A 9,803-nucleotide genomic window follows, 5' to 3' on the forward strand; every position below is an offset into this window, starting at 1 on the left:
AGTCAAAAATGAATGGTGGTGGTGGATTTTTAATATTTACAATGGTTTTGAAGCTAATTTTTTTTTTTTTTTGATTCTTATAAAAATATGGTTCATGTTTTAACTAAAACTATATAAATCACACTTTCAAACTTTATACAGAACTTAGAAAAATTCGACAAATTTGTACCTAAATTTCGAGCTTTTTAACCAGAATTTATAGACATTTTTTGGGTATGCAGTTAACAGGCTTATAAAATTCTTGTAAAACAAGTGCAATTTTTTGAGCGGTTAAAAAATCGCATTTATTTTTAATATTTTTTTTTTTTTGTTGACGGCGTTTTTCATATAAACGTGAATTTCTTGTGGAGGAGTATGCGCAAGCCCGTTTGCGAAAAAATAAAAAAGTCTACGCACGTTTTCCTAAATTTCGCTATTTATATGAAAAAAAACCGCAAAAGTCGTCAACAAAAAAATTATTAAAACTCAACGCTATTTTTAGCCGCTCAAAACATGCGCTTACCTTACTACAATTTTATAAGCCTGTTAACTGCATACCCAAAAAATTCCTAAAAAAATGTTAGCTTGAAAAACATTGTAAATATTAAAAACGAAACACCATTCATACATTTTTGACTGCCACTGTATATGCATTTGTAGTTCATATGAATATCATTCTTGCTTAAGACCCTTCATTCTCATTCTCGCAGTATATGGCACACACAGCCGACATTTGGATCAACATAGAAACGAAAATGTAAAATTCGGCAACGAATGTAAATGATTTACGCACAAAAGAAAGGAAGCGCTGAGAGAAGAAGAAGTAGCACAGCGGAAGCAAGAGGCAGAGATAAAATACTTAATTACTTGGCGTGGTATTTAATGAAAGTTTTTTGGCGCGGCAATAACAACAATAACTCAAAGTAAGCACAAAATAAAATAAAACGTGTTCTGAGGCATTCGACAGTTGAACGAACATGCCAACGCTTCTACCCAGTGGCAAACGTGTTCGATGACATTTTTCTCGTTAGTGGCGTGGTGCGCGAACAAATCAAACGGATTAAAAAATGTTCAAACTATTCTGATTTGTTCGACCGTTAGTGGCGTGGTGCGCGAACATTAACCCATGTCGTCATATCAGGTAATTTTTAACCCATTTCGTCAAATCAGGGTACATATTTTGAACCAATGAAGTGAGCACATCGCGGGCCATTGCAAGTAAGCGATTTTAAAAGACTTTTTTTTTAATTTGAAGGGAGAAGTTGAGATTTGGCAAAGTAAAAGTGAAAAATATAAACCTCGAACCTGATGTGATGGGGGCTAACAGAGATCGGATTCGCATTCAGCGCGTCGAGTAACATAGGGATCTAGAGCTATTGTTAAATATGCAGAATATTTTTTTTTCTTGTTAACCTGTGTCAGTATTTTTCGATTAGCATACATTACATTTTGCCACTGGGTAAAATACGAAGCTTATATGTGTGTGTGTTACCGCAGAACTTTTTTGGCATGACTGTTAATGTGAATTTGTTACAATATTTTCGAAAGGCATTAAAATACCTAAAGCAGGCAGGAACCACATGGAAGCTTATTTGTAAGAATATCGCATGGCAAATAAATACACGCAAACATGCACGTGTACGGTTTTATATATAACACAAAAGGCTTTATAAGAATATGAACCCACTTTTCCGTCGCGTCGCAAAAAAAAAACGTTGCTTATTTCCCTGCAGTGAAAAGCCAAACCAGTCAGTAAAAATACCAGTTTATACTAGTATGTGCTAAAGCGCTGGCCTACCAGTTCGACGATTACTAAGACCTTAAGCGTTCAGCAACATCTGCATTTGAATTGCCAAAGGCAAAAATAAAACGAAATTTTTTGTTTTTCTTAGCATTCTAGTTCACAACTAGTAGCTTTCCCTGCAGGGCTGTTAATTCCTTTATTTCCATGCGTGTGTGTGAATTGTAAGTGTATGCGCTTCCGACATATGCCTGTATTTATTGCTTAGCTGATTAAATTTACTTTTCCACTTAATATTTTTGTGGTTTAGTTTTGCAAATACCCCATTGAAAGGGACAATAACCAGGAAATGAGTTGGTAATAGCAAAGGTGAGTGCTAACCGCTGAGTTTTAACACGGCCGATTCCTTACGAAATTCATATCTTACCAAATCACAGATCTGGAATACGGGTTTGTCAGTTGTAAAAAGAATAAGCATACATATTCCTATTATTAACCCGCTTACTTTATTCAGTGGTGAAGCTTTTTGTTGGTGGGTAGCTGTATCCACGCTAATGCCTGTAACAGCTTGCATTTAAAGCAGCGAAAGTTGTCAACAAATTTCCTTCCGCCAATCACTCTTCCAATCCCCCAGCCAATAATACCACAAATTTTGTTACTCAGACAATTTAAAACTTTTCATGTTTCTGCCTATAGCGTTTTTTGTATGCTAAATTTTCTTAAAGTTGTTGTAATACTTTTAACCACTACCAAACAAGTTTACTTTTAGCTGTTTTTAACATTGGTATACGCTTGATCATGGTTTCATAAGGAAAGTGTATATGTATATGTATATATTTTCCAAAGCCCATACCAAACCTCTAAGTACTCGCATTGGAGTGTAATGTTATTTCTCGTTTGTGATTCACGAAATCATCAATTGTTTCACCCTCTTGCTTTACTTACTCCACCTGCTATTTGCGCCAACTTTATCCTCATAAATTCGTAAATCCATTTTCCAACTTTATCAGCTCGCTTTTCAAGCAAATCTAACCCTCACTCGCTATAACTTCAAAGCTTACACCACAGTAGCTTAATTAGCAGAACTTTATGAGCTTAGCTTGTTTTTGTATGTCTTATTTTCGTTGTTGTTATCCACAGAAATTTTAATCTATTAGACTGCCTTCAAAGTGCAAATATTTACTCAAATTATTTTATTTACCTATTCAGCTAAAGTATGTACAAATTTCCAGTGAAAAGTAAAGTTTTGTTCAGTGGATTTTACTTTGGCGGCACGTCTCTTCGCAGATGCGATTTTGTGATTTATGAAATAATTTCACAGCAAAAAAGCCTTTAGGGTGCACCTTGGTTTTCATAAATCTGTTACAAAATGGCTATTTAACTTCTTGAGGCAGTTAACCGTTACTTGAAGTAGATATGAGTTTTTTTTAGGTGTACAAATAACAAAATTATAGCAAGGACTGTCACCACACATTAGGGTGGCCCAAAAATATATATGTGAAAAAGTGATGTCGGTATTTTATTGAAAACTTATCGATATCGTGATTTGCTTCTGAGATACAGTAAAAATAAAAGCGAAAGTTCATCAATTGTTTTGAACATCTTCAACTTCACCCCTCATTTCAGCCCTTAAAGTAAAGCGTGTTGAAGTTCACTTTAGTTTTCCTTTAATCGACATAACATGAACTTTATTCCCAAAAAAAATTATTGCGCTATCTCTATTCCTTCTCCCTATTGGTTAGCCGAAAAGAAGGCGTGGACAAGGTGCCCGTCGTCAACGAAATGTGCGAACTATAATAGAGCGATGATCAGCAGCACTCCCCTCGCAGCAAGTGTTGGCGGTGTCACACAGGGTATTAATACGTATACGTACTGCGGATAAGTTCACAGTGCGGGCTGTCCTTAACCCCGCGAGTCCGACGACCACAATTTCCGACGCCACCGTCGCAGGACTGCGAGTATGTACTCCAGCGCGTCGATCCGGTGGAGTGTGCTATCTCACGCTACGTAACAATCTTGGTAGTCATGAAGAGCTCTCCGTCTGCACTAACATTGAGACCGTCAGCCTAACGCCGACTGCGCTGCGTTCGTTATCGCAACAGACCGTGCAAGCCTTTAATAACTTGCGGCTCGCCGATCCCTCCTTTCATAGAGCAGCACCCATCTCTACGCCAAACTATTACAGCCTGGCCTGATGCCCTCCATCAAGAGACTATTGGTCGCGCAAAACGCGGTACCGGGATGGGTTATTTCAGGCGGGATTCACTAGGCAAGCCTAAACACATTTTAATTGTATCATATGTAGTGAAATTGAAAACGACTGAATTGTAATCCTCTACCTGTGAGTCTATTATGTAAACTGTGAATTATGCTTTTCACAGTAATACTGCAAGGTGGGTGGAATGTTCACTCCGTTCGCCAAATGGCAACCCTAACTTACCGTGTTTGTCAAAAGGTTCCGCTAACTACTTCAGTCTCTCTGAAGTTGAAGTAAGCCGATGTTATTAGTAATCTGTTAGTAACATCTACAGTGAGTATCTGTCAAAACCGTACAGATTTTTTTTCGTTTGTTGAAAATATTCGGTTCTATTTAAGTTTTACTAACCTTTAATAAAAATATAGTTCATACTATAACAAAATCCAAAAAACTCAAGGTTTTCAACTTTGTAACAATTAAAAACAAAATCGTTACATTTTCATCAAAAATTCAAATTTTTAATCAGAACTTTTTGGGTACGCAGTTTTATAGCTCATTTAATTTTGATTCAACAAAGTGCAAGTCTGAAGTCACCACAAAATACCATTGATTTTTGAGCATTTTTTTTTGTTTGTTGACGGCGTTGCCCACTTATGTAAGATATCTATGTATATGGAAGAACAAATGAGCAAATTCTATTTCTATATGGAAGATAATACGTAACACCCTCTACAAAAAAAAAAAATAATACAAATGGAAAGAAATTTACTGTACGATTTTGACGTGACAGTCACTGAATTATGAATTAAAAATTTCCATGTTTCACAAAGTTTTTCTTTTTTCATTGTATCACAAACATTTTTATTTTTTTATTATTTTCATTCCAATCTATTTATTTTATTTATTTTTAGTAATTCTGCGGAATTTTTACTTTCAACAAAACTTGTTTTCTTACTTTCGCTATGAAACAAACATGAGCTGCTGGCAATAGAGATTGAGCTATGTTTATTTGTATTATTATTTGCATTTTAAGTCCATTAATTACGATTAAATTTAGAAATTTTGCACTTAATTAACAAATTCAGTAATCATACAAAGGACTCAACAAACCAAGAAAAAAAAAATAATAATAATAAAAACAAAACAACGGAATTTAATCCAAATTATTTCTGAATCACACGCACAAAGAAAAACTCATTAAGGGTATTCAAACTATACTCGTTCCGGTCTTAATTCCTGAATAGGTATATCACCAACTTAACGAGGTGGCAGGACTGATATTTAATGTGGTAACAGAGCGTTAAAATGTCAGCCGATTCCTTTCTGTCACTTATTTGCTGGAATTTTCGCGCGCGCAAAGTGTATACATTTTAATCAAAGTTCAATAAATCTTGCTGTCGTGGAATTAATAAATGTTTATAAATAAAAGAACTTCACGTCAGCCGAATTGAAGGTAATTTTAACCAGAAAAAGAATAAACGGCGTTCGAAGTTGAAAGTCTTACCAAGTAACCAGATAACGAATTAGTTCATTTATGAGGATAGTCTGAATACCCTTATTGAAAATGGGTCTGGCTAATTCGTTGAATCTCTTTGTCCTCCGCCCGTTCAAGTGTCTACCTGACTTGCCTACACTAAATGTATACATACATGCATACATACATTTACTACAAACATACACTTTTATGTGCATACACACAAAGCTTATTTTGCTACACAAGTTTGTCTTCTGGTTGTTTCTCATTAGTAAATAAACAAGGTTTCTTGTTTATATTCATATTTGCTGTAACACCCCACCCCGCTACCTTTCTCTTACCTGTGGTTTGCAATTAGGGATGGCAAAAAAATATATAAAATTATCGATTAATTTTATCATATGACAAGCCAAAAACTAATAATTGCAATTATTTAGAAATAATCGCTTAATCGAATTTTTAAAGGCACTTTTTTACACTGAGTATTCCCAAAACACTTTTCCAAAAATATAATGCTGTAGTACCAGCTTTTGAAAAAATGCGCTCAGCAGGAGGCGAGGTACCAACTAAATGACAGTGTTTTTTCGAAAATCCTCCAAAGCCTCGATGATATTCCGCTTTAGTTCTAGGACTTGACAATTTAAATAAAAACTTATTTCATCGTGTGGGTGACCCAAATCATCATCTTTTCGCTTTCGTTTGTGTACAAGAGTTTTATGAGAGGCCCAAAGTTGGTTTCTATAAAATCATCTGAGCACATTATTTCATTTCGCAAGAATTTCATTACTGAGGCTAATGCTAACGGGTCTTTGAAATGAATTTTTGTGAACCTCGAGTCGAGTAAAGTTGATGCAGCTAGCAAAAAAAGAATGTTCGATGGATGGATTTTAGAGAACTAAAGAATTCATATTTCCTGAAAATATTTTTACGATTATTTTACAATTAATCGATTATGAAACACAAAACTACGATACAATTAAATCGTAAATTGGACAAAAATAATCGATTAATTTATTCAAATGCCATTCGCTGCCATCCCTATCTGCAATGCTCAGCCAGCAGCTAAACAAACGTCATTAAAATTCGCATCCCATTTGGGGTGGTTTTCCATATTTTCTTCACAACCTTTGCACAGAATCATCAAAAATATTTGTATCTAAATAAATTGCCATATTTACTGCTAGTCAACGTAGTAGAAGAAGAGATGCGCCCACACACACAAAAATAAATCTGTCGCACAGAAGTTAGATCGCGCCGCGTTGGTTAAAGATACCCCACCACCGCCGCCGCCGCCTACAACCCGGCTGCTGTTGCATCCACAAGGAATTAAAAAGTAAATAAAAAATGTTGCAATGCCAAACGCGTTCTGTTGCAAAAAAGAAATACCTTCGGCTGCTGCCCAATGTTTCGCGAATGAAACTATGTAGATGTGTATGTATTTTTATTAAACCACAATTTCATGCTTCAATTTTGTTTCTTCAACACTTTAACCGCTTTACTACGAAACATTAAAATCTTAAAATTGTTTTGCGCAAAATTTGGAACACAGCATTTAATTCGTTCGCTCAGAAATACGCCATACTTAGTTCGCACACAACAACCGCACCGGGACAGTAACAGCGACAAACTGATTGGCCTTCCTAGTTGGTAGCTGTACGAGAGAGAGAAGTAAGCTACAAGAATCGCCGCCATCATCGCCGTCCCATAGCTCGAGGAAGGAGGAAAGTGTGAACGAACCATGGCGAAGGGGGCTGTTGCATAGGAAGACGACGGAACTGCAACGGGTGGGTTTTAGTCTCACACACACTAATACACAAGCATGCAAGAGAATTCAATTCAAAGAGTTACCCAACTCAGACACAACTCCAATACGAAAATCTAGCATTGCAGCAATAGCCGTTTGGGTACAACATGAATTCCACTCCCATCCATGCATTGGCGAGAGCTGGCAAATTTATCTATCAATTGTTAACAACTTCATGTGGAACGTATCTGCAACGCATCTTTATCTGCTTACAAAGCCACCCACAAAAATTAAAAAGAAAGCTAGAGCGCAAAGTTGTTTTGATTATTTGCTTGAGCACAACAACAGAACTGCTCGAATTGCTATAAATTCCAGTTTGACTGTATTTTGTTATTTTTTTGCTAAGGTTGTTTGAGTCTCGCAGCTGATTTCCAAAGTAACAAAACACCGGAGTAAAAGAAAAGCAAATTACATCAAGAATATTATACATACTTAAATATTTGTGGATTGTGAGCGCGGCTTTGCGAATGTGATGTGCAGTTTTGTGCATTAATTATTTGACAGTACTTTCAACAGAGCCTTTTTGAAACTCGCTCAAAAAAATTTAGTTAGAAATTGATTTCAAAGCGGAGAAAATTTTATAAAAATGCAGTTAAAGCTTGCATGTGGTATTTTTTGGTTAATTTTAGATATTTACAAATGTCTTATCCACACATTTGTTAGTTTTATAAAGAAAAAAAAAATGTTGCTCTTTGGTCCACTTTCTCATGGAACCGGCCACTAGCGAAATACAAATTATTTAAAATCAAACGCTACTCTCAGCTGATGTAACAGCACCACCTTAAATAAATTCGCCTTGATTCATACAGGCAAATTCTTAATACTCCAGAGGAGTTTGTTCTCCGGGAATTTATTTCTCTTGAGAAAGAAATTCTCCAATAATTAACTCCCAGGGAGTAGAATTTTCCCAAAATTTGGGAGGAGGAAATTTAAATTTCAAAAAAGCTGTTTGACAGGAAATTTTTATTCATGATAGGAGGAAAGGGAAAAGAGAGAAATCTCCCAGGGAGTTTCTGTTCAGAATCGGCCTGATAGTGAAAAGTAGCAGTGTCTTAGAAGAAAAATTCTCTTCTTATAAAATTTATCAGACTGTTAAAATTTAAATTAACAAACTTTCCGAAAAAATTTTATCATTTTAAATTTAAAGAGTCTAATAAATTTAAAATTAATTGGTGTAACCGGGCATAAGTAAATTTTTGTAAAAGCACTAAAAGATTTTTTATTACTTCCTTTCGATTTTACTAGTTATGCTGTTGTTTTTTTGTACTTTCAATGCAAGCTGTGCAATTAGCACTCATATTACCGGCTTTCTTATCACAACAATTTAAAAGTATCAACCTGTTTATATACATACATATGTACATCCGCCAACCAAACATTCAATCCATAAAAATCAGCTGCGCTCCATAAAAATCAGCTGCGCTCTCGCGTTTAGCATAATTTTTCTGCTTTTTATTTGCTCTCATATCTGCACACACTCCCACTTTTTGTACAGCGGCATCGCTTATTTATCTAACACCCAGTGGAATCTAAGAAAATATCATCCACAGCGCGCACCTTAATATCCACGGCCACGTTGCAATGGTGCTGCTATCATCGCGGCAAGTTGGTCTAGGCATTTGGCGCGTGCCTCTAATTGCAACGTTCCGCAATTCTTTAGTCGCTTGTTATTGAAACAATGGCCATATAAGAGGGGGCAATAGCAGTACATATATATGTATGTATGTATATCTAAGCATATCAGCTAGTAATGTATTTATATATGTACTTACATATGTACGTTTGTAGACCGCTTAGTAGACAGACTTTGGTTTGGTTTGGTCTGGCCTGGTCTGGTCGGCCTTTTGCCATTTTCGGCAAGTACTCGACCCGTTTTAGTGCAACTGAGGTGCTTGAGAAATGTGTATGTTTGTAAGCTATAATGGCTTGTATGTATGCTAGTTCGTTTGTAGATACATACATCTATGGCAATATTGCTTCAGCAGTCATTGCACTCAATCGCATTTGGTTGTTGCACTTTTTTCTTTTCTACTACTGCTGACCGTAGGGGCATTGGCAAGACGAGTGACCTATCTTTTGAACCTCAAGTGCGTTCGATGGACTTTTAAGGAAGTGCTCTTCTGCATACCTACGTACTATGTACTTGCATGTGTGTGATCTCTTTGAGGCGCATCCAAAGGTGAGTTGCAACTGAACTCAAATGAAGCAGCAAATTGAATTTCAGCAGCAATTGAACCACCTGAATAGCGAGTTCATTTGCATAAACGAAATGGGTCATAAAGATACATACATATATAGGTTTATGCACTTACATTTGTATATATTGGCAATAACAAATGTATCTACCTACTTAATTGGTTACCACGCAGAAAAATTAAGCGACAGCGCTACGAAAGCGCTAGATCCATACTCAAAATTTTGGAAATCTCTCTGAACTGTTGCAAAGCGGATGCAGGGAGGGGCAGTTGAAACTTGCGTCAAAGTTTCTTATATTTATAACATGCAAAAAATAGACACACGGCACCGTTAAACCGTATTGACGGCGCAGTTGAACTGATCAAAATTGTACCTTGACAAACGACAGTTATGTGGATTACGAGCCGCGAAT

The 9,803-nt window shown here is 36.2% G+C and overlaps 1 protein-coding gene across 3 annotated transcripts in view; it reads right to left on the reverse strand.

Annotated features, from left to right (window-relative positions):
- Positions 1-7,003, reverse strand: part of LOC118743099 — a 70,407-nt gene extending 63,404 nt beyond the window's left edge. For all 3 annotated transcript variants that reach the window (XR_004993422.1, XR_004993423.1, XM_036475602.1), the window contains exon 1: positions 6,778-7,003. The gene's annotated coding sequence lies outside the window, so the exon portion shown is untranslated. The remainder of the gene's footprint in view (positions 1-6,777) is intronic.
- Between the last annotated feature and the right edge of the window lie 2,800 nt (positions 7,004-9,803).

This window comes from Rhagoletis pomonella, unplaced genomic scaffold (assembly GCF_013731165.1).
Source record: "Rhagoletis pomonella isolate Grant_MI unplaced genomic scaffold, Rhpom_1.0 Rhpom_scaffold_00007, whole genome shotgun sequence".
Lineage (NCBI taxonomy): Eukaryota > Metazoa > Arthropoda > Insecta > Diptera > Tephritidae > Rhagoletis > Rhagoletis pomonella.